Here is a 24961-nt window from a genome sequence, read left to right on the forward strand (position 1 = left end):
GGGGTGGGGGTGGGGGGTGGAGAGAGGAATAAAAAGCAACAGAGAAATGCTAGGCGCTGTGTTTGCAAAGCTGCCTGTACTGGATGAAATGGAACCAGATGGGGTTCACTGGTGCAACATCTGGAAAACTAAAAAAATTTAAAAGTGGGGGGAGGGAGAGAGAGAGAGAGAGAGAGAGAGAGAGAGAGAGAGAGAGAGAGAGAGAGAGAGAGAGAGAGAGAGAGAGAGCGACCACAGCAACATTTTGTAAATGGGCCAATCGCTTTTGGTCCCATCAGAAGCAGACTGGTTTTCAAACCGCACCCCCGACACCCCCCCCCCCCCCCGCAAGCCCATTTGAGTGAGAGAGGAAAGGGGGATGGGGGATGAAGCCTACACGGATTGCCAAACTATACAAAGGTGTCACTCTGGAAACTGTTTCCGGCCCCCCCTCCCCTTTTTTAGCCAGCCCGCCTCTCCAGAAAACCACACAGGGGCCAGGGGGCAAATTAATCCAGGGCGGACCTTTGCCAGAAAGAAGAGTGAGGTTCACTGCTGCAAAGTGAACAGCACTGGACAAAACATTCTCATCTCATCTCCCATATCCAGATAGATTAGGAGAGTTGAACGCTCCTCCTCTCTCCTCCCACCCCTATCTACCCCAACCCACACAGGGGCTTATTCGTCCATTGGGCTCCTTCCAATTTCCCTCAACTTCCCTCCCTTCTTCCCTAAGGAATACTACGTAGGAAAAGATAACCCCCCTCCCCTAAAGGAAATACCTTCTTCGCCCTCCCCTAAAACGGACTCTTTGCCATTTAGTGACGACACCTTTCGCTACCTCCCTAAAAACTAAACGAAGAAAAGCTATCCAACCATCTCTCCCCGCCCCCACCCCCCCCATACACATGCACACACACCGGGCCGAGTCTTTACTGGGAGTGGGAGGAAGGGATTAGAAATCTGTCCGATCCAGGGGTCGAACCCAAGCTACCTGCTGCAGTATTGGGGTGAGTCACCACGAGGGGTGGAGTGGAATGCAGCACACTCAAGATTCAGGCACAATTTTTCTGTTGTCCTTAGACCCCCGAGCGGTCGGCAGCCTTCGCCCTCTGCCCTTTCCCTTCCCCTGACTCGAAGGCTGCACACCCGGCAGCCTCCCCAAACCCCGGGCGCTAGTTTGTCGAGAAGTTGGGCGGCGGGAGGAGCCGAGCTGGAAGAGAGGCGCGGAGGGAGTAGGGGCGCACAACTATGAGCGGGAGAAGGAAGAGGAGGGGAGACAAAAGGGGGATAGTCGGAGATAAGGAGAGGGGAGACCCCGATCGGCTTAATCTCCAAAGGGTTACAGGTCCTTAAACGAGCGCTAGGAGGATGTTACTGGAGGAGAGAAGGAGATCTCTCCTGCTAGGAGATTCGCGAGCTAAGGAGAGGCGGCCTCGTATTTGGAGGGGCCCTAGGCACTCTTACCTCTGTCTGGGCTGCTTTTCCCCAGAGGAAAGTCGGCCGCAGCTTCAGCGGTTGGGAGTCCGGGTCCCCGAAGTTGTCTGACCACCCCAGGGACAGAACCCGGCCCACGGGGCCACAAGAGTCCCGCAGACGATGCACAAGTCCCGGGAACGGCCCCTACACTGCGCCCCCGCGGGAACAATGGGGTCGAAGCGGGTGCCCGCCGGAGGGGGGGAGGGCGGAGGGCGCTCCCCTCCGCCTCCTGGGGTCTCCGGATCCCCTGTTCCCCCTCCTCCGGAGAGCCTGGGCTGCGGACGGCTCACACCTTCGGCAGCCCGGGCTCCATCTCCCCGCAGGGGCCCCGGCTCTGCAGCGCGCCCAGGCTGCGACGGTGGTGGCGGCGGCTACTGCTGCGGTACAGATCCGAGTGTATGTGTTAGCACTGCCAATGTATCCCCAGGACAGGAGGAAAAGTCTTCAGTCACAGTTGCTTCTCCAGCTGCAACAGCTCTTTGGGGTTGGGGGTTGGGGGAGAGACGAAGTCCTCTCGATCCACTAAGCCTGGACTCTGTGTCCTCTCTGGAATCTGCCTTAAGGAGATCCAGGTACGCTTCCCTGGCTTCTCGGCGTTCTGCGGCTGAGCTTAGGTCCAGACTCTTGCTCAACCCCAGTCTACTCTCCCGGCTGCTGTTGTTGCAGCTTCGGCGGCCGTCCGCGTATCCAACTGGAGCGCTTTTAAGGCTCTGCGCCTGGAAGGCTCACTCACTGCCTCACTCACTGAGACGATCCTCTAGTCCCCACCTCCTTCTCCTCCTACTCCCCCTGCAGCTGCCTGCTGGGCCTTGTAGTTCCTTTCACCACTGCTGCAGAGTGGAAAACCAAAGCTGAGCTTCTCTGTTAGTCTAGTTGTTCTCTCTTAGCTAGGAAGTCTGGGCATTCCACATAGGACAGTGCCTTGCAAGGTTTCCGAGTCCATTTGGAAAAATCCTTTATCCAGGAGAATTCAGTGGAAAAGGTCCCCCGTGCACTCTTCATCTGAACAAACACTGCCCCTGTCCGGCATCCTAGTCCCCGCTTTTATTGCCTCCTCTGGACAATTACTCATAAAATGCCCAATGCATACTTCACATTGCTGCCAAAGTAACTGCCTTTCACTGCTCTTATGTCCTTACTAAATAACCTTCACTGGCTTCCCATTACCTACTAAAAACGAATAAAGTTAAAGCTCCTAGGTCTGGCATTCAGGGAAGCTCACAACTGGCCCCTTACTTGCCAGCCTTAGTGTAATGAGGAGAGTCCTGAATCCAGGTCAGAGATGGTTGGTTCAAATCCTGGTTCTACTACTTTCTTCCTTTGTAGCCTTAGGCAAGTCATTTTACTTCATATTCTTCATCTCCAAAATGAGGAGATTGGACAGGACCAAGAGTTCTAATCTTCATGTCAGTGTGTGTGTGTCAAGCACCCCTTTATGAGTCAGTGGAAATTTAAGGGCCCCTTCCTACATTTTTGTTTGTTTGTGTTTTTCAAGTTGGTTTTCCCTGCCTTGCCCAAGCTGGAAGTATAGTGGCCACCCAGCAATCTTGATCCCAGTACTAGGTGGCATGGAAGTTTCAACCTCCTCCATCTTTGGGACCTTGAAAAAAATTTTCCCTAGACTTTCTTAGGCAGTCTGGTAGTTAAAATGGACACTCTCTTTACTAATAATTATGCCTTATTTTAGACATGGAACACAGATTGGCTTTCATTGGCAAATGCTATAAAATCAGGGCTTTGCTTTATTGTTTTGTTGGTTGCCTAAATGATGGAGAAAATGTTAATAATACAGATTAAACATTAAATCTCAACTTCCATTTGCAGAGCTGATTGTTAAACTTTTACCAGCACACACCTGTTTTTAGTCCTACTCAGAGTTACCCAGCACAAGCTATCAGCCTCAGCCTCCCCCAATAACAGGGATTACAGTTAGGAGTTGTCACTATTGCCAATCAAAATAATGTTTTAAGATGCATAAAATAAAACACATAGAATCTCAAGGGAAACCAGTTATCTTGAGGTAGTTACTACATTAAAAAAGCCAAGTTCAAGTACCCTTTGCATTAGACAATCTCTAGACAAGGTTCTTTCTAGCTTCAAATTCTACAATCCTACCTTTCCATACTCATCTTTAGTATTCTACATTTTCCTCAAACTGGATTATTCCATCCTTGATCTAGTCTTGATCTAGTCTTCCCCTTTCCAGTTTGGGTATCATATCTTATACTAATCCCCTATGTTGTCCAGGACCACATTTCCCTTTCCAATCTACATCCCTGACTCTCTTTTTCCCTCTCTCCCCCCCCCCCCCTTAATTTCTGTCTTAGAATCAATGCTGTGTATTGGTTCCAAAGCAGAAAAGAGCAGTCAGGAGTGGCAGTGGGGGCTAAATAAACTTCCTCAGGATCACACAGCTAGGAAATCTACAAGGTCAGATTTGAACACAAGACCTTCTACTTTTCAGCCTGGAACTCTATCCACAGAGCCATCTAGCTGCCCCTACATCCCTGCCTCTTGAAGGTTCTCTTCTCTGCCCTATAATCTTTACTACTATAGGGAAGGATCATTTCTCATAGCACAATGCCTAGACTTTTCTTTTGTACTTTTCACTTCTAACTCATATCTTTTCTTTAGTTATTTATTTATATCTTTTAAAATTATAAGCTCCTTGAGAGCAAGGTCTAATGACTATAATAAAATCAACAAAGGTGTGGCAGTAGAAAGAGTTCTGAACCTGGAGTCAGGAAGATCTGACTTTAAGTTTAGCCTTAGACACTTACCAGCTATGTGAATCACTCAATTTCTCTGTCTCAGTTTCCTATCTGCAAAATGGGGATAATAATAGCTCTTATCTCTCAAGGTTCTTGTGAGGATCACATGAAATAATATTTGTAAAGTACTTAATAAAGCTTAAGGCACTCATAAATGTTAGCAATTACTACTATTATTATAACTACAAAATGCATAAAGTATCTGGGGACCAATTTACTAAAGTATACAAAATACTTGTGTAGATTCATTTACAAAGTGCTTCTTAAAGAAGTAAATATCAGTTTAAATAGAAAGAGGATGATTCAGTGCTCAGGCTAGATTATGCCTGCATAGTGAAAACCACAATCCTACCTAAGTCAATTTACAATTTCAGTGCTAAATCAGTCAAAGGAGCAAAGACATGCTTTGTAGAACTTGATAAAATAATAACATTCATTTGGAGAAACAAAGGAACTAGATCAAGAGAAATACATAATGAAAAAAGGTAGCAATGAAGGGAGAATAGTACTTCCAGACCTCAAATTATACTAGAAAAAGGCAGCCATTAAAAACCATTTGGTATTGTTTAAAAAAAAAAATACAGAAATAGCTCAGTGGAATAGACCAGGCAAAGGAAATTCGGGAACAGTGGAACTCAATAACCCAATGTTCAATAAAGTCCTCAAAATAAATTGCTTGGGAAAAGTAACTTATTTGAAAAATGCTGGGAAAAAAACAGAAAGCAGTATGGTAGAAATTAGGTTTAGAATGACATCTTATATGTATTCTTGGGTAAATTTTTAAAAAATGGATATTTGACCTTAATATTAAAGATGGTGCTATAAAAATTGCAAGAGAAGCAGATCATATGCCTCTCACAATTTTGGGTCAATGTATTCTTTTTTTTTAAAAAAACATTGTTTTATTTGGTCATTTCCAAACATTCATTGGAAACAAAGATCATTTTCTTTTCTCTCCCCCCCCCCCCCAATGTATTCTTAAACAAAATATAGAGGCAATTACAAAAGATAATGAAATTGAAAAGCTTTTACATAAACAAAATTTAATGCTTCTGGGGTAAGAAGGGAAGTAGTTGAATAAGAAAAAAAACACTTTGTAGCTAATTTATCAGATAATGATTTGGTGTCCAAGATTACATACAGACAACAAACATTATATATAATGAACATGTGCATATAAATATATGTGTATATTTAGAGAGAGAGATCAAAAGTTATTCTCTAATAGATAAATGGTCAAAGGATATGAACAAACTTAACAACCACAGTGAAAGAATTCTCTAAATAAGAGAAATGTAAATCAAAATAATACTAAGATTTCATCTCACACTCAGAAAATTGTCAAAAAAGGACAAAAAATGGCAGTAGTCAAGGTTGGAATGGTTGTGGGAAATGCTTTGTTGGTGGAGCTATGAATCAGTACAACCATTTTGGAAGACAATGTGGAATTATGCAAAGAGAGTAACTAAACTGTTCACTCTTTGATCCAGAGATTCCACAATCAGGCTTATGCCCTAAGGAGATCACTGATAAGAAGAAAGTGTCCATGTATGTCAAAATATTTTTAGAAGTACTTTTTGCAGTAGCAAAGAACTAGAAACAAAGTAGCTATCCTTCAAATGGAGAATGACTGAATCCAAAGAAGAGATAGGAGAAGATATCCTCTGTTCCACTCCTTTGAAGAGATAGATCCCTGGTTGTAGAACAATTCATATATTTTCAGATGTTAAATTTTTTTCCTTTTCATCTTTTTCATGAAAAAAATAGTTGTATGGCATGGATCTTAAGGAGTGGAAGAGGAAGTGATATTATGAGAAAATGTTGTAATATAAAAACATAAAGGATATCAATAAAATTTGTTTTTTAGTTTGCTTATAGAATGTGGACTTAGTAGAATGCTCAAAAATTATTTAGACCAACTTACCCAGTTTATATGTAGCACATGTAGGTTTTGGAGCTACCATCTCACCATCTCAGGATGTGGTGTAAGCTCTAAAAGAATGGAGGTATATTTCTAATTTAATAATTCATGAACCTCCATAAGTATACTTTCTCCATGATTATCATGATCAATTGATAGCAAATTAGTCAACTAGACTTAATTCATTTTCACTAATAGATATGAGGGGGGGGAAAGTCACAAGATATGAGCATCCTTTCATATATTTCTTGGACATATACTGTATAAAAACACTGTTCTCTACTGGAGATTTTAAAAAAGAAGTTATTCATGCCCTAAAAGGGCTTAGAATCTAGTTTGAAGATTAAAGATATAGCCATAAAAGATACTATGCCAAATTAGTGTTTTACATACATGTAGCAATCTGAAGAAGGATGAAAGGATGCCAATGAAAGCCAAATGGGAAGTTGATAGGGAAAGAAGAAAAGGAGCAGAATAAATCACAGAGGAGGAAATTGAAGTTAGAAGAACAGAAATTATCTTCCTCTGATCATGAAAGCAGTGACAAATTTAGGACGAAAATCTAATTCCTTTTCCATTTGCTCCAGGAGGAAATATGGTATAGTGGGAAAAACCCTACATGTGAAGTTGAGAGAGCTGCATTTAAATATTAGCCCTTTTGTTTACTTGCAGTGTGATTATTAGCCAAGTAATTTCATTTCTATGAGGATTAGTATACTTAGAGTCCTAGTCTGATCTGCCCATCCTGGTTTGCACAGTAAACTCTTGCAGGTCTTGCAAAGCAAGAAAGATATTGAATTCGGTCTCCATGTTAGAATATAGAATTGTTATCTAGGGGACTACTAACCTACTCTAGCCAATTGCTAAATTCAGAGAGGTTCATCACTAAAGTGGGTGCAGAGTTATGAATTGTTCAGCCATATTAACTCTCCAAAACTTTCTACAAAGTCAAAGAATTGCAATCTGTGTTCTGAGTCTGAAGAAATCGCCCACACTGATGAAATAATGAAATATTAGTCTTCTCATCTATAAAACAGGGGAAATAATGTCTGCTCTATCTTCTTCCCTAAATTGGTGAGGGAAAGGAGCCATTGAAATGTGAGCAAGGGTAGTATTTTGGACACTTATGGTTTCATTGGTTTGGGGAACCGTGATGTGGAAAGTCCCTTTACCAAATGCAAATCAATTGCTCTGTAATTTAGTCTTAAGAGAGTTGCCTAGGAGATACTGAAAGGTTACATTTACCTAGAGACATATAGACTGTGTATCAGAGGAGGAACCTGAATGCTGAGATTCATATCTCATAGGCTCTTTATTGACCTTGCTTGTATCACAATTTATTTTTTTCATTTTTCATTTTTCAACAAATTATTATTTTTCATCCTAATTTCTTCATTCATTCAATAAGCAATGAATGCTGAATGAACTCAGATGATTAACTTCCGCCCACTTCTTTTTGTTGGGTATGAGCATGTTGCTTTTTCTAACTTTTCCATCAATATCAGAAAGGAATGTATTTCACAGGGTTTTAGAGACTAGTGAAATGTTATTTTTTTCTTCATATCTGGAGCCATCTTTGAAGTGTCTTAAACCTGGAAAGAGACTAAAATATATATATTCGATTTGCAAAGAAAAGTCTCTTTACTCTTTGTTGTGGAAGGATCACCTAGCCAGGGGACCAATAAAACCCACAGATCATCCTATCTTTCCCAGCTTTGTTTCATTTTCAATTCAAAGAGCATTCCGTTTATGCCTTTAAGTCTTTCCATCAAACATAGATCCTTGGGGTACTCCACTAGAGACTCCTGGCCACATTTTCTTTTCTTTTTAAACCCTTATTTTTTCTGTCTTAGTAACAAAGTTGAGAGAAGAGCCAGGACTAGGTAAATGGGGTAAATCACTTGCTCAGGGTCACATATTTAGCAAGTGTCTGAGGTCAGATTTGAACCTAGATCCTCCAGACTCCAGGCCTGGTGCTCTATCCACTGTGTTACCTAGCTGTCACATCACATTTTCAGTGAGCCATTAATAATTACTTTTGAGTCCAATTCTGAATCCATCTGATTATTATATCAGCTAGTCTGCATCCCTGAAGAAGAGTAATAAAAATATAGGCATATTATAGAGTAAGTATTAGTATAAGTATAGTAGTATAAGAGAGTTTATTAATAATTTTGCTAAAAATAGATGAATTGTATCCATGACATTACTCTAATTAACTAGTTTAATGATCTTATCCTTATCATACTTTACCCGTCCATCATACCCTCTGGAATTCTAGTGTTATTGTTAATACATTGTCCTTCATATTAAATGTGTGTCCTCTCCTCTTTTAAGTTATATGTGTTAAGTTTGTGTGTATATAGATCTATGTATCCATACATAATTATATATGTGTGCTAAATTTAGTTTTCAATGTCCATGCTATTTCCCTTCTGAAATAATGAGTAAATATGATGGATGGATGGGTTTATAGTCTTGATGGTTTCACAGTTTAGTCCCAAGGTGTCTGGTTTTATCCCTTCCTCCAAATTCCAGAGCAGCTCTTTTAGTTCTGTGTGTGCTATTCAGACCCTCTTGCAAACCCTTGCCTTTTCCTTTTGCACAGTCCTGTATTTGCAAAGTTTTGCTTTCCTTCATTACCTTATAATTCCATTAGAATACCATATTCTTAAGGACAAGGATTATTTTGTTTTTTATCTTGAACACATAGCACACAGTAGGCATTTAATGTGCTTCCTGAATTGAATCAGATTGAATTGAACTGAATTGAATTAAATTGAAAGTGGGATTCACTGAAATATTAGAGGTGGGGGTTGCTTTTTTGGTCAACTCCAAGTTTCTAACTTTTTTTTTTATTATTATAAACTTCACAAATGTTAAGAAATAAATATTTCAATAAAAAAGAAAGAATAGAAAAAAGATTAACTTGAAAGTGAAACTTGTTGAGGGTGGTAATGCATTTTTGGAAACTCCAAATTAATTATTCTAAAAATATTTTTATTATTATATCATATTATTTATTATGAACTTTAAAAATCCCAAATATTTCAATAAACAAAAAGAAAATTGAACATGAAAATGTAAACTGTTGCTTATAATTTTAAAAAATACTTCTTAAATTTAATACCATAGCAACAAAACTGCCTTGCTTGTCTGGGTCCCCTTATGAATGTTCCTCTGTTCTCTTTGAATTAAAAAAAGTTTCATTGATTCATTTCTTTTCTTTGTATTCTTTTTTTAAAGTCACTCTTATTATCTACTAACTCTACTTCCTTCACCACCACACTGATGTTCTTTCTTGTAGTTAGTAAGTATAATTGAGGCAGCTAATTAAGGCAGCAGATAGAGCATTGGGCCTGGAGTCAGGAAGACCTGAGCTCAAACCTGGTCTCAAACACTTAGGAGCTATGAGACTCTGGGTAAGTTATTTTACCTCTGTCTCATCTGTAAAATGGGCAGTTACTTCTCAGGGTTATTGTGAGGATCAAATGAAATAATATTTACATAACTCTTTATAAATTTTAAAATGCTATATAAGTAACAATAGGTAGTAATAATCATTTGAATTAGGGGGCAGCTGGGTGGCTTAGTGGATTGAGAGCCAGGCCCAGAGCCAGAAGTCCTGGGTTCAAATATGACCTCAGACACTTCCTAGCTGTGTAACCCTGGGCAAATCATTTGACCCCCATTGCTTAGCCCTTACCACTCTTCTGCCTTAGAACCAATACACAGTATTGATTCCAAGATGGAAAATAAGGGTTATAATAATAATAACAATAATAATAATTTGAAATAAACCAAATGCATTGGCTTATCTGTAAATACATGTCACTTTTTGTACCTCTAGTCTGAGTATCTGGGCTTTGCCACTATGACCAACCTCCTTATTCTGGAATTTCCCTGATTGTCTAGATTCTTTTCATCCTAGAACTGTATTGGTGAACCTATGGCATGTGTGCCGGAGCATGCCAGAGGGGGCTGCTCCCTTCTCCCTCTCTAGGTGCGCCTGAGGATATTTCTCCCATCACTGGCCCCATTGCCCAGAAACCCAATGGGAGTACTTTTTCCCTCCCTGTCTGGGGTAGGGCAGGGGGCTCACATAAGGAGTGAGGGCCATAGTTTGGGCACTTGCTCTCTAAGAGGTTCGCCCTCAGTGTAAACATCCCTCCTCTTCTTCATTGATGAATTCCTTCCAGGCTCTCTGTTTGTGAAATAATAGGCCATATAGAAGTCCCTCCTTATGGAGCTTCACTTTTCTTGGTTTTAGTTCCCCTAGGTCTGGATGGGGGGAATGGTGGTAGTGGCAAAGGTCTCCTCTATGTAGGAGGTCTATGGAGGTACCAGTGATCTGCTGAGGGAGGGGGATTTTCTGCACATCAGTTTTTCTACTTTTACTTGGAGAGATTTTTTAAAAGTTTCTTTTTGTTGGGGAGGGAGTAGGTCAAGGAGCACCAAGTGAGCTAAGGGACAGAAATGGAGAGAGAGCACAGTACCATACAGTAAAGTTAACACAGGAGTTAAAAGTTAAAGAGAGAATTGTGGGTATTGGGTTAGGTACTATGTGGGATTTTAAGCCTCCCCTGGGAGTCTTGGAACTTATCCCAGAAGATAAGGGGAGACTACTGTACAGCTACAGTATTATAATGTACAATGTATTTTATTATTACTGTATTTAATGTTGATATCTTGCTGTGTGTTAATTTATCAATTAAATTTTATTATACATAAGTATGTATAAGAAAATCACATAATATTGGCTTAGTGAGTGTTCACTTGTATCATGGTCTGAGCTATCCATGGTAGATCTCAGAACATATTCCCCAATGACAGGAGGCTCTACTGGATGTAGTTCATTCTCCTCCCACCCATGCTTCTGACTCTCCCACCTTTTGTCACCATGCCCCACAGGTAACTTCCTCTCTACCCCATTTTGGCTCTTTTTATAAGGTATCTTCTTCATTAAATGTAAGCTCCTTGAGAGCAGGGAATGTCTTTCTTTTACTGGCATTTTTATCTCCAGTGCTTAGCACAATGCTTGGCACATACTATACTCTTAAAAAAAAAAAAAAACAAACCCTTACCTTCTGTCTTGGAGTCAATACTGTGCATTGGTTCCAAGGCAGAAGAGTAGTAAGGGCTAGGCAATGAAGGTTAAGTGACTTGCCCAGGGTCACACAGCTGAGAAGTGTCTGAGGTCATATTTGAACCCAGGACCTTCCATCTTTAGGGCTGGCTCTCAATCCACTGAGCTACCCAGATGCACCTCCCCCCCCCCCAACATAGTACACTCTTAATAAATGTGGGCTGCTTGACTCTAGTCCTTCTGCCAAAAGGTGGGAAGCATGATTTATTATCAATTTTCTGAATTCCTGACTAATCACTGCACTAATCTGGAGTCTTTCAAAGTTGTTTTCTTTTACATTATTGTGATCATTGTATAAACTGTTCTGGTTCTCCTTTTACTTGGTGTCAGTTCATTCAAGTCTTTCAGGTTTATCTGAGTCTATAATATGACACAATAATATTCCATTATATTAATAACCAGAATTTATTCAGCCATCCCCTAACTGATGGCATCTACTTTTTTTCTAGTTCTGTTTGAAAAAGTATACCTTCCACCCATCCTATCCGTCTATCATTTATTATATATCAGTCAAAAACTATTTATTTTGTTTTATTTTTTTAGAAACTCTTACCTTTTCTCTTAGAGTTGATACTAAGTATTGATTTCAAGGCAGAAGAGCAATAAGGGCTAGGAAGTTGGGTTTAAGTGACTTGCTCAAGATCACACAGCTGGGAAGTGTTTAAGGCCAGATTTGAACCAGGACCTCCAATCTTCAGGCTCAGCACTCCAGCTACTGAACCACTTGGCTGTCCCTCAACAACCATTCATTAAGGGCCTATCATGTATCAGAAACTGTGTCCATATACAGAGAAAGGCAAAATATAGTCCCTGACTTCAAGGTACTCACAGTCTAATGGGGGAAACAACATGCATAATCCTCATTGAGGTCAGGAATTAATGGCAGAAATTGTGAAATTCAAGAACTAGAACATGGGATAAACAAATTCAAAAGAGTTTTCTTCAAAGAATGTGATAAAAGATTATATTTGAAGTCACAAAGATCTACATTTGAAACCTCCTGCTCATGCTTACTGTTAGTCTCTCATGCTGATGAAATCAGAAAGTTTTTGAGCATATATTTTCTTTTAGTCAGTTCTGAATAGTTTGCAATTCAACATTTTGTGTATGATTTCGTTCCTTAGTCTGGCCTTTTCAGTTCTTGAAGTCAACAAGCATTTATTAATCACTTGCTGTGTGTCACACAATGTGTCAGGTAATATGCTATCTGAGGATACAAATATAAGTAAAGAGAAAGAGCCTGCCCTCAAGAGAAGACAACAAATAAAAGAAGACTTGAAAAAGGGGGAGGAATAACCCTTGAAGGGGCATGGATGAAACTAGAGAATCAGGCTTGGCTGGTCTGGGGCTCACCCCCATCAAAAAGAGGTTCTGGAAAAAATAGGCCAATTAGAGAAGGGGCCTATAGTTGTAGAGTCAGGAGGCAGCCGAGGTTGCTTTGTTGAAATGATTATCAAGCTTATAATAAAAATTATGTTGGTTCTTAAATGAAACTGTGATATAAATGTGAGCTCCTCAAGATAATGGATTGTCTGCCTTTTCTATTTGTATCTCTAGTGTTTCATTTGTGGTAAATATATAACAAATCCTTTAAAAATTAATTAATCAATTTACTCATTACTTACTTAACTGATGTGATAATACCTTCCAATAGGTTAGATCCCAGTCCATCTCTACTATAATTTGTACCAATGTTCTCCCATAAATCCTTGAGAATTTACCCAAAGTACTGGAGACATTTTCCCTGATCTTCTAACATTCCCTAGATATTAATGTAGCACCAGAATTGACTTATCTGTAACCCTCCATTTATACTATATGGCTGCCCTATTCCTTTCCCAATTATATTTACTGGTTGCTAACTCTTATTGTATATCAATTTTTTTGGTACGAATCATCCCTGATAATGTGCTATAGCCTATTATCACTCACTATGGATCCCTTCATTGCCTTTTGGGTCAACCATAATTTTGAAGATTGTAGCATGCCATGATTTGTAGCCAAATACCATAATTGAAAAAGGATTGGTGGTTTTGTATCAGGAAACAAAAAAGGAAAAAAATTTAGTGTATATTTTTAAAAGATGGAAAATATTTTTATTTTCATTTCCACCCAGCTCAGCCTGGCTCAGTATCTCTCCCCTTCCTTTTCTGAAATCCAGGCCTACAGTTCAGTCCCTGGAGGGAGTAAGGAACCTGGTGGCAGGTAGATAGATATTCTATAGAACTATCTGTGCTCTGTCTCTCTGTACTAACAGGCTCCTGGAAGAGGGCTGCCAGCCTCCAGTGCTAAGGACTCCTGGCATGTTGCCTGCCCACATAGAAATGTAATCTTTCCTTAGAGATAACAAAGAACTAGGAGGGTCAGAAAGAATCTGTAGACTTCTTACCCTGCTACTTTGATGTCTGGGGGTGGTTAAGAGACAAAAGCGTCTCACACTGTAGGACCTGATAACCAGTTGGAGGCCATTCACCTCGAACAGTATGGAGAAAAGGGAAGGGATGGGAAAAGAATGGTGGTGAAAGGCTCTGACATTGGAAGCTGGAGACTTCCTTCTCTCTCAGCCTCAACAGCCAATCAGTTGCCGTCTTGGTTATTCTATAATATTTTTCAGAGACATCATCTCATTAACATTCCCTATTGCAATTATCCTAATTTAGGTTCTATTTTTCCCCCCCTCCCCCAGGCTATTTGGTTTTCCTACTTCCAGTCTCTTCTCCTCCAATCCATTCTTCACATCTCAGTCAAGGTAATCTTTTATTCATAGTTCTGAACATATCACTCAAAAGTCATCAGTGGGTAGTGATAGAAAGTTAGCCTTTGGCAATTTGGAACTATGCTCAAAGGGCGCTAAAAGACTGTCTGTCCTCTGATCCAGCCATACCACTGCTGGGTTTATACTCCAAAGAGATAAGAAAAAAGACTTGTACAAAAATATTCATAGCTGCACTCTTTGTGGTGGCAACAAATTGGAAAATGAGGGGATGCCCTTCAATTGGGGAATGGCTGAACAAATGGTTTATGTTGGTGATGGAATACTATTGTGCTCAAAGGAATAATGAACTGGAGGGATTCCATGTCAACTGGAACAACCTCCAGGAATTGATTCAGAGTGAGAGGAGCAGAACCAGGACAACATTGTACACAGAGACTGATAAACTGTGGTACAATTGAATGTAATGGACTTCTCTACTAGTAGCAATGCAATGATCCAGGATAATCCTGAGGAATTTAGGAGAAAGAATACTATCCACATCAGAGGAAGAACTGGGGGAGCAGAAACACTGAAGAAAAACAACTGCTTGATCACATGGCTATGATTGGGGATGTAGACTCTAACCATGGAAAAATATTCTAAATCAATTAATTAAATAAAAAGTTTCAATTCAATGTCAAAAAAGAAAAGAAAAGAAAGAAAGTTAGCCTTTGGGTTAGAAAGATCTTGGTTCAAGTGACCCTATGATACACAGACCTTGGGCAAGGCACTAACTACTTAGGGCTACAAAGCAACTATCTATTGAACAGGAGCTGCAAATATGTATTGATAGAGTGAATTTTCTCATCAGGAGAGCTCCCTATACCAAATTACAGTTTTAGTGGATTAAAAGTAAAAATCAAATTAACCTTCAACGCATTTTCATTCCCTATGTAATAATACAAGCATCTGAAGCTGGCTTTTGGTGTCATTCATAATTTGCCTCCTACCAACATTTCTTTTATTTATTTATCAATTTATCTATCTATAATTACCCTTATCTTCCATTTTAGAATCAATACTGTATATTGGTTACAAAGCAGAAGAGTGGTAAGGGCTAGGCAATGGAGGTTGAAGGATTTGCCCAAGGTCACACAGCTGGGAAGTGTCTGAGGCCATCTCTAGGCCTGGCTCTCAAACCACTGAGCCACCCAGTTGCCCTCTCCCACCTATATTTCTAACCTTTTCTTATACCATTCTCCTTCTGGTGTTTATATGAAGTTCTAGCAAAGGTAGATTCCTTTTCTTCCTTGTCATCCTATTCTCTTCCAAATCCATGCATTTTCTCCCACTGTCTTGCACTCCCTCCTCCATTTTTGTCTATTGAAGTCTTTCTCATTCTTTCAATATCTAAGGCAACTGCCATCTTCTCTATGAAGTCTTCCATGACTCCACTTCATCCCCCAAATGGCTAAAAGTGATCCCCCCCTTGAAATTTCTCATTACATTTTTTTTTTGGAGAGCTCTCTTGTACTTCTCTCACTTTTTCCTTATAGCATAGTTATTTGTATTTTAATCTTTTTCTCTAATGAATTTTAAGTTCAGTGAGAAGCCTATATTTGTATTTCTCTTTGAATTCTAGGGGTCTAGTAAGTAGTAGGCAACTTGTACAGACTCATTAATTCAATTTATTTGCTCAATGCAAAGGAAAAAGGGGAAAGATAGTTAGGATCAGTTCTAAGATTTGAGAACATTTATCTTGAATCATGTATATGACTCTGGACCAGGATTCTTAATCTTTTTTTAGTGTCATGGACATTTTTGGTAGTCTGGTAAAGTCAATGGATCCCTTATCAGAATAATGTTTTTAAATGTATAAAATTAAATATGAAGGAAACCAAAGTCAGGTGCACAGATTCCAGGTTGAGAACCCAGCTTCTAATTCCTTTATGCCAGTAGAAAATAAGTTCCAAGAAGTTCCACCAAGCTGGAAAGGCTTGAATATAGACCTGAAAACAGACTGTTCAAGGATAAACTTGGAGAGTCTTATCACTGATTCTTTATACTAAGTTATTATTGCCATAGAGTCATCATATTTCAGAATTAGAAAATACTTTAATCATCTAGCCCATCTCATACATGAATAAGAATCCCCACTAAAATACATTCAACAGATGATTTCTGTTATAGGGTAAAAGGAGAACCCACTAGCCTCCAGAAATTTCCCCTTTCCAATTTTGGAATTTTAATTGTTAGGAATGTTTTCCTGACATCAAGCCTAAATTTGCTTCTTTACACTCCACCTATAGTTCCCAATTCTGTCCTCTTGGTTCAAACAGAAATTCTTATTCCATGTGGCCATTTAGATTCCTGAATGCAACTATAGTATCTACCCTGAACCTTCTCTACTCTGTACACATCCTCATTTCCTTGTATAGACCAGCATTGGCAAAGATTTTCAAGTTCTCATGTTCAAACTGCAACTTCAAGCTGCCTGTGAGCACCCCACATTACTACAGAGAGTGGAGGGAGGAAGTGCTCATTTTGGGTGGCTGGACAGAGGGTCAGGGCATGCAAAAATTGTCCTTTGGTGCTGGAAAGATGGGGAATGGAGCAGCTCCCTTCGTGCTGGCTGGGCACATGTGCCAATACTTCACCAATGCTGGTATAGACTCTAGTGTCTTCATCATTCCAGATGCCTTCCTTGCATGTTCTCTAACTTATTAATGTCCTTCCTAAAATATGGCACCCAGGACTGAACATCTAGATGTTGTCCAATTAGGGCAGAGGATAGAAGGACCTCTTTATTCTAAGTTACTAGAATTTTATTACAATAGCATATGGTAGCATTCATTTGCATGGTTGCCATATTGCTGCCTCCTTGTGTCTTCCTGCTCCTCAGACCTTTTTCAAACAAATTACTATATATGGGAGTTGAGAGGGAAGAAAAATCACATTCCATCATGTTGAAGGATGTCTTCCCCATCCATTATTTTGAAACTCTGAATCCCCAAAACTGAGACTTTCCATAAATGAGGTTAAGGATTGTAATCTCATAATATTCAGTATATTGGTTTCTTTCTTTCCCCTCTTTATGACAGAGAATATGGTGTATTTTGGTAAGGAGTAGCTCTATATTCAGCTTAATGAGGAGTAATCCTAGCTCATATTTTTCTAGGGTTTGAAGGTTTTACAAAGACCTTTCCTTACAACAACTCTGGGAACTAGGGTGGTGTAAGTATGAGCCCCAGTTCACAGATGGAAAACTGAGGATTGGGGGAGTTAGATGATTTATCCAGTGTCAGCCAGCTAGTTAAATGTCAGGGCAGGGACCCAGATCCAGCTCTTCTTTTTCAAGCTCAGGATTCTTTCTGTTATTCTGTATTCCCCTCCCCTATGCACCCCTGCCCAGTTTGTGAGCAAAGTAAGTGGGACACAAAGCTTATGACACTCCATCTATCTCATTGCTTCCTTTCCCCACTCCCAGATGGCTCTAAGGGTTCATTCAAACTTCTGCTGTTGGCATGAGAAAGTGTAGGAGTGGTTCCTTTATTTAAAAATATACAAAGCAAAACAAGAAACCCTCAACACATTAAAGCTGGGCTGAGAAATGCTAACTCTACTGGCTGAGTGGCTACCAAATGGCCGCCAGATGGTAACAGGCTGTCCTCTCCTGAACTGCAGGGGCCTGCCTGAGGCAAAAGGCTTTGCAGCCCACCTGCTACCAGAGACCTAAGAACAATCCATCATAGGGTAAACCCAGTTGCCTATCCCCATCCACACCTGACACCAAGGCTCTCTATACATTTCCACCATTTTGTAACAAACCCCCCAACTTGGACAGCTCTAGAACTGAGCCCTGCCTGCTCCCAGTTATTCCTACTCAGGCTGAACTCTGAAATCCTGGAGATGGGAGTTCTCTTCTTTTATAACCATGACAAGAAGATACTATCTCCATGGTACTGACTCTGCCAGAGTGAATCCTAGTAGGTTTGAAATCAATCAGATGCAGACAGAGCATCTGGAATAGCAGAGAGAAGAGAGACCTCAGAATCAGAAAGGAAGAAATTTTCCTTTTTTAAAGGATCTTGGGGACCAGGATGGGCTTCCTTAAGGTCAACTCCCTGTCCCCAACTCCTTAATTCCAGGAATAGAGAGAAGTAATCCTTCCGTTACCATCCATTGATGGTTAAACATAAGGGAAAATTAACGAGGGCATCCATCTTAGCCACTTGTTCTCTTTTTTCCACTTCCTTCCATCATATACATGTCAGAACTTCAAAGATCTGGGATATGGTCTGTGAAATTCACAAATGTAGAGCATAACTCCTTTATATACAATTTCATGAGCTATCTGTTTCCCATGAAAGTCTGTCCCAGTCCATACAATAGTTATGTGACTTCCAGCTTCTCAAAATGTAGTCATAATAATGCTGTAACTCATGCAAAGTGAAACTTTAGTCTTAGAAGGGGATATAGGCAACAAGGAAAGACTACAACCAGGGAATTCACTAGCACATGGGATGTAAAGAAGAAACAGCAAGCCATCAGTGTTCCTTTGGTGAAACTGCTCTTGCACTTGGCACACTTGAGGTTATCATGCTTCCTAGACTATGTGGAGGATGTCTGGGGCTCCCATCATTTTCACCACAGGGCAGCTTGATGGAGATGCTAAAGGTTATGAGTTTTTTCCCCTTTCTACTCTCTTCTTAACCATTACTTTTTTCAAATTTCTTTTAAAATTCTTCTCCATGGTTATATGATCCATGTTATCTTCCTCCCTTCCTCTCCCCCCCCCCCCAGTTGACAAGCAATTCCACTGAATTTTACATGTATTCTTACTCAGAACTAAATGTTATAAGTTTTTGAGGGATAGAATAGGAGCTTGCTTAAGACCATCTGCTTGGTATCCTTCCTCTGTGGATACCGGCAGGACGATGTTAGAGTGACCTGAGAACTAAACGGGGAATGCCAAGATGAGGTATGGAAGTTTCCAGAAAAGAAAGAGGCATGTCCAGAGCAGAGGCGGGCTGCTGCAAGTGAGACTTATGGTTCTAAGAGGGGTAATCTTTCAAATACTTGAAGTCAGTTGCTAGTTCCAGCTAAGTTTTCACTTTTCTAGGCCAAATAACTCCAGGTATTTCATTTCTCCCCCCCTACCCCCCCATATTGAATGGTCTACAGTTCCCCCACCATTCTGGTTCCCTTTCTTTGAACATATTCCAGTTTTTCAGGATATTTTCTAAAAAGGTGGCACCAAAAGTTGGACCAAATACTCCAGATATAGACTAATTAGAGCAGAATATGGGGTTGGGGCAGGGAGCTAGGAGGTGAGAATCATCTCTCTCATTTTGCTTTGAATAGTAATTATTTGTGTATTTGCCTTATCTCCTACTCTACTGTAAAATAAAAAACTATAAAATAAAAAAAAATTCTCTACTGTAAAAACAACAACAACAACAACAAAACTTCTACCTAGTACTTTAAGGTTTATAAAACACTTTCCTCCAAATAACCTCAGAATAGATTGAAAGCCCCTCGAGGGCAGGGGCTTTGCTTTTCTCCTCTCTGCATTCCCTTTAGCCCCTGGGGCGGTGACTTGCCCATTCTGTAGACACTTGACACCTATTCGTTGAATGAAAGTGAATTGCCTCTCAGCATTTCCTGGAGCCTGGTCAAGTTCTGCTTGGCTGAGTGAACCATAATTCTCAATAGGAAATTTGGAAGCATGCCAATCCCTGTGTCAGTGGGCACCTCTATGCCAGTCTCTCTCCCACGGAAAAAGGAGACAGAGGTGAACCTCAGATGATGGGGATCCGGCTAATAAAGAGCAGGCTGCCTCTGCTTCTCCTTACTTAGCTGAAGGGACTCTGCAGGCTCTTCCTTATGAAGGCAGCAGCTGAGACAGATTTCTTAGGCCACATGGAGAGCAAGCAGTTCAATTCAATAAACATTCGTGTGTACCCAGAGCACTGTGCTAGGCACTGAAAACAGCCTGGATAAAGCTCCCAAGTGTTCCTGGATCTCCTTCACTAAGGTCTGATCCTGTAGGTCAATAGCTTCCTTTGGGGTCCACCAGGCCACCTGTTTGGCCTTGCTAGCTGCCCTATCTAGCCAAAGTAAACTCATTCCTTAGGAAGTATAAAGGAAATCCAAACAACACCAGTGGGTTGGTTTTAATTTTGCTCTCAGCTTTTGGAGGTCATGGAAAAGGGGGTTATTCATGCCTAGCAGTACTAAGGAAGGTTAATACGGTGACCTATACCATTTCTCCATCCTATTTAAACTTAAAATATGAAAAATGATTGAGCCATATACCAAACCGGATTCACCAGAGTCTGGCTTTTGGTTCATAGAAAACAAAAACAAATAAACAGCTCCTCCTCCCCCCTTTCTAAACAAATCCAATCAATCACATTGAATCATTTTGGTAACAAAGACCTAGCCCAAGGGATTGGATGAATTTGTGTCTTGAGGGGTGGTGGAAGGAGAAGGTTGAAATTTGACACTCTGAGGACCTGGACTCCCCTTTCCTTTGGGGTGTCACTGGGTTTATGACAGAAGCAGATCTAACTCAAACACCTGGTCTCTCCCCATCATGTTCAAGTTTGACTATTTCTCTGTTAGAGGGAATAGTGGATTTGTATTATTCCTTACTGTGGTTATAGTATGCATTAGAATAGAAAAATAGCTCTCCCCTGGCCCTTTTTATTTCTTTGAAAGAAAGAACCTGAAGGAGACTCCATCAACCAGGACCAAAAGTGTATTTTAAGAAACCATATCTCTGTTACTAACCGGGCCACTGAGAATTAAGATGGAAAGAATCTTGCAAATCTAATGTGCTTTTCCACTGGGTCTGCTGCCGGTTTATTTTTCATTCTCCGGCTTCCCTTCACTCATTTGGTCTCCCTGTCTGTCATTCAAACTGCCCGGGGGAAGAGATGCGAGCAGTGGGATATGGTCCTCTGACTGAAGAAAGGATCAGGTTTGGGGAGCCAGTGAATTCTAATCTTTTCCTTCTGTATCTCTATATGCCCACTTAACCCCACCAACAGCTTACTTGCTTGGCTCTGCTTCCTTACCTTCAGAAAGGGGCTCAACAACCCCTCTCCCTCCCCAGGGGTGTAATATGCCTTACAGGTTGCCATACCTCTGGCTATACTTATTACCATAACTCCAGAGTCAAGGTTTTGAAAGCAAATGAATTTCCCTTAAAGTGCCTACTCAAACCCATAGTAAAAAGCCTGAATGGAGAGGCGGGGGCGGGTGGAGAACAATTTGGGAACACGAGTATTCAGTACATATTCCATGCCCTGGTTTGCCACTAATACTTTCCTTGCATTTGAAGGGTACCCTCCCCCTCTCCCCTCTTTCACTGGCATCCTGGAGATCAGAAACGAGGTTTGAAAGTACTCTCTTAATGATTTAATGGAGACTCAGCCCAGACTTGCTGACGTGAGCTCAGCTCTGTGCCTTCTTCCTTCCTGCATTTTTATTGAAGCCCTGGGAAGGGAGCCAGGATATTTGATGATGTTTGTTTCTACAGATACTCCACTCCCTTTTTTTCTTCCAGATCAGATTATCGTGTGTGTCAGTGGCAGCAGAAACAGAGTATTGATGACAGGCAGGGAATTGCTATGAAATACATCAGGACAATAAATAAATGGTTTGATTCAGACTACAGGGCTCTGCTTTTCTCACAAGTTAAAGCATTCTTCTTTTGGTTATATCTGCCCCAACGTTCCAAGGCAGCATGCCAGAAAACCATGGACTTAGGAGACACGGGTTCAAGATTTGGTTCTCTGTGATTTGGCACTCTGAGCCTTAGTCTTCCTTATCTGTAAATTGAGGAAAATAATACTTGCAATTGCTCGAAGTGCTTTGTAAGGGAAGAGTGGCAGTGTTTATCTAAATGTTTGTTACTTTTGTTATGAGAGGTAGCTGATACTATTTAAAAGTACATGGTATAATGGAAGGTTATCCACAAGCCCAGAGACCTCAGTCAAGTTCTTTCATTTATCCAAGACTATTTACTCATCTGAAAAATGGGGGTAATGCTGTGACAGGATTGTTGTTAGAAAAGCACTTTGTGGGAAGGTGTATTGTAGATGTGGGAGCTATCATTATTATTATTAACACTCAAAGAGCTGAAGAGGAACATTAGATATCATCTAATCTCTTGGCTGATATGACAGAAAAGGGAAAAGATAAAGTGAGGGGATGTGAAAAAACTGGGACACTCAACTAATCCAACCATTCTGGGAGCAATTTGGAACTATGCCCCAAAAAGCTATAAAACCACACATAGCTTTTGACCTAGAAATACAACTACTAGGTCTGTCTCTCAAAGAGACCAAAGGAAAAGGAAGAGGACTCATATATACAAAAATATTTATACTAGTTCTTTTTGTGGTGTGAAGAATTGGAAGAAGAAGGGTTGCCCATCAATTGGGGAATGGCTGAACAAATTATGGCATATGATTGTGACAGAGGACTATCATAGCATAAGAAATTATGAAGAGGATGACTTCAGTGAAATCTGGGAAGACTTATATGAACTGATGCAAAGTGAAGAGAGCAGAACCAGGAGAATATTTTACTTAGTAACAGCAATATTGTGCAATGACCAACTGAATGACTTATCTGTTCTGATCAATACAATGATACAAGATAATTTTGAACAACATGATGAAAAATGCTATCTATTTCAGGAGAAAGAAAGCTTCTGTTTTGCTCACCAGCACACTTGGGTTAGGCACTAAAGGAAGTACAAAGTTTCCCTAAGATAGTTCCTGTCTTCAAGAAACCTGGTGTAGTAGACTTGGATAGGATTCTGTTCTTGTTTTTGTTTTAGGTGGTCTTTTATTTGGAATCCATATAAAAAGAGAACATTTAAATTCTGTCTCTAATTACTAACTGTGTTAACCATAAACAAACCCCTGAGCTTCACTTTCTTCCATAAAATGAAGAGGTTATTGGACTCAAATGGCTCTAAAGGTCCCTCTAACTCCAGACCAATAATCTCTCAACAGTTTTATGTGATCTCTAAAGTCACATTCTAGCTCTGAAATTCTCTGTTTCTCAGGAGACAAAGATTAGAACAATAAAGAACTGACAAAGGTCTAATTTCTCAAATTTATAAGAAGCTAAGTCAATTGTACAAAAATCAAGCCATTCCTCAATTGACAAATGATCAAGAGATGAATAGACAGTTTTCAGATAAAGAAATCAAAACTATCAATAAACACATGGAAAAAGGGTTCTAAATCCCTCCTGATTAGAGAAATGCAAATCAAAACGACTCTGAGGTATCACCTCACACCTAGCAGACAGACCAATATGGCAGTAAAGGAAAGTGATAAGTTTTGGAGGGGATGTGGCAAAATTGGGACACTAATGCACTGCTGGTGAAGTTGTGAATTGGTCCAGCCATTCTGGAGGGCAATTTGGAACTATGTACAAAGGACTTAAAAAGACTCCTTACCCTTTGACCCAGTCATACCATTGCTGGGTTTGTACCCCAAAGAGCTAATAAAGAAAAACACATATACAAAAATATTTATAGCCATGCTCTTTGTAGTGGCAAAAAATTAGAAAATGAGGATTAGGGAATGACTGAAATGGTGGCATCTGATGCTGATGTATTACTATTGTGCTGAAAGGAATAATGAACTGGAGGGATTCCATGTCAACTGGAACAACCTCCAGGAATTGATTCAGAGTGAGAGGAGCAGAACCAGGAGAACATTGTACACAGAGATTGATACACTGTGGCACAATCGAATGTAATGTACTTCTCTACTAGCAGCAACGCAATGACCCAGGACAATTCTGAGGAACTTATGAGAAAGAACACTATCCACATCCAGAGAAAGAACTATGGGAACAGAAACACAGAAGAAAAATAATGGTTTGATGGGGATATGATTGGGGATTCCCCACCCAAATCTTTATTTTTTAAAATTTTATTACATTGATTAATTAATTAATTAAAAAAATTTTTTTTTAAAGAAACCCTTACCTTCTGTCTTGGAGTCAATACTGTGTATTGGCTCCAAGGCAGAAGAGTGGTAAGGGCTAGGCAATGGGGGTCAAGTGACTTGCCCAGGGTCGGTCACACAGTAAATTGATTAATTTAGAACATTTTTCCAGGATTATAAAAATCATGTTCTTTCCCTCCCCTCTTCCCTGCCCCCTCCCATATATGATTGGGGATTTTTTACTTTTAATGATCATTCTATTGCAAATATGAATAATATGGAAATTGATTGGGAACAATGATACATGTATAACCCAATGGAATTGCTTGTCAGCTCAGGGAGGGGGGAGGGAAGAGGGAAGGGAAAGAATATGAATTATTTAAGGAAAATATTCTCAATCAATCAATCACTTAATTAAAAGAACAATTCAGAAAAAGATCAAAGTTCACCTTAGCCTTCTTGCTTTACTGATCTATGATTATGCTCCTGGAGTTATGTAGATATTAGCCCTTCCCTCATCTGCTAGACTTGGCAGAGCTGGGTTGGCCTGGACTAGAAGAGCCAAGAGGGTTAGTTCTCTGGAAGAATGGACTTTTATTGTTCAGTTATGTTAGACTCTTTGTGACCCCATTTGGGGTTTTCCTGGAAAAGGTACTAGAATGATTTGCTATTCCTTTTTTTTTTTAAATAAATGAAGAAACAGAGGCAAACAGGGTTAAGTGACTTGCTCAGGGTCTCTTGGCTAGCTTCTGAGTCATATTCAAACTCATGGAGATTAGACTTATTGATCCCAAGCTCAATGCTCTCTCCACTCATCCATCTGCTTACCTCTCTTACTTATGTATGTATTTCTAATAAGGGGAAAGAGGATGAAAGAGATAGAAAGAGAAAGGAAAATAGCTAGAGGAAGAGGTAGAGAGATACACAGAGACAGAGAGAGACAGAGAGACAGAGAGGATATGAGCTTCTCTCACTAGCCCCAAAAGGAAA

General features: G+C 40.2%; 1 protein-coding gene across 7 annotated transcripts in view; it reads right to left on the reverse strand.

The window, feature by feature from the left end:
• FGFR1 (fibroblast growth factor receptor 1) overlaps positions 1 to 1585 on the reverse strand; it is a 73647-nt gene extending 72062 nt beyond the window's left edge. For all 7 annotated transcript variants that reach the window (XM_056813525.1, XM_056813524.1, XM_056813523.1 and 4 more), the window contains exon 1: positions 1447 to 1585. The gene's annotated coding sequence lies outside the window, so the exon portion shown is untranslated. The remainder of the gene's footprint in view (positions 1 to 1446) is intronic.
• Positions 1586 to 24961: the final 23376 nt, after the last annotated feature.

The sequence above is a fragment of the Monodelphis domestica genome, chromosome 1, assembly GCF_027887165.1.
Source record: "Monodelphis domestica isolate mMonDom1 chromosome 1, mMonDom1.pri, whole genome shotgun sequence".
Classification (NCBI taxonomy): domain Eukaryota; kingdom Metazoa; phylum Chordata; class Mammalia; order Didelphimorphia; family Didelphidae; genus Monodelphis; species Monodelphis domestica.